The following is a 1,339-nucleotide window of genomic DNA, read 5'->3' on the forward strand; positions in this document are numbered from 1 at the left end:
GGTATAAGGGTACCTTGAACATGTGTCTACAGAACAACAGTCACATATTTGGCATACACCACTTCCAAATGACTCATTTGGGGGACTTTAATGGCTATTTTCAGCAAAAAAAGGGCCAAAAGTGCTATACCCGTTCCATGTTCTATCTAAAGAATGGCACGTTCTATCTGCCGTTGGCCATGGAACAGGTGTTCCATTGCGGGTTACCTGAGGTCACATTGCACGTAAGTCGTGCGTAATGACCCACACATTCAATTTTATGTGCCTAAGACCTTCAAAATGTATCAAATCTCATCATTGTTAGTATTTGCATACCTGTAAGAAGATTAGTAAAGCTTTCGAGATTCAATGTGCTTGTTGTTGCATCTTTGTTGTCAATTACATCGCTACTATATAATTCATTTATTTGAGAATCTTTGCCAGTTTTACACTGGGGTAAGTTTGGAATAGTCCACTTTTGCGTGGGAGGGAGATGGACTGAAATATGCTGTATTTGCTCCCAAGCAAATGTCGGCCTCTCTAGTTGGTTGTTGCGTCTTAAGATGACTGAGCCGACGCGCGTTTAAACAATTTTTCTTTGTTCGATTTATCACACTTCACAGAGAATTGTCGCCAATGGCTACTTCTTTTTGTAGCAATATATAATACTTCACGGAGAATTGTCACCTATGGCTTCTTGTTTCTTCTCATTTTATTGCTACTACATGTACAAACAGAAATTCATTATCTTATAATTACCTTCGCCAAGAAGGTTATGTTTTCAGTAGCGTTTGTCCGTCTGTCCGTTTGTCTGTTTGTCTGTCTGTTTGTGAACAGCATAATAACTCATTGACAAGAAGCTTAGTATGCATTGTCATGAAACTTGGTAGCTATAGGTTGGTAGGTCTTGATGAGACCAAGAAATGATGAGATTTTGGGCCCCCTGTGCACCCAATTTTTTTCTGTGGGTGCACCAGTGCAGGTATTTTTTTACACATTAATTGTATAATAGTATACAGGATATTTTTGGCATCTACAAATGTACATGTAAGTGTCAGAAAAATATAAAATCTTTGTTGTAGTACTTGTCTAAGGTTTTGCAGTTAGCTCCGATTCAAGCTCAGAAGTTGCGGGATACACAGTGGGATTTATCAAGATATCCCGTAGGATTGCTGACAATGTTAGCTATAATGAGGATGGTACTGTATAACATATTTAGTATTGTATTTCATTATCCTTAAAAAGCCTGTCTCTTCAGTTTAAATGCATTTTTAAAATCCTGTTTTAAACAATTATTTGTAAGGCACGAAACTTAGATGTACCACTCACCTCTTTGCGTTGTAAACTCTCGATGAAACAT

Source organism: Branchiostoma belcheri, unplaced genomic scaffold (genome assembly GCF_001625305.1).
Source record: "Branchiostoma belcheri isolate BF01 breed outbred unplaced genomic scaffold, Haploidv18h27 scaffold132, whole genome shotgun sequence".
NCBI classification, from domain to species: Eukaryota; Metazoa; Chordata; class Leptocardii; order Amphioxiformes; family Branchiostomatidae; genus Branchiostoma; species Branchiostoma belcheri.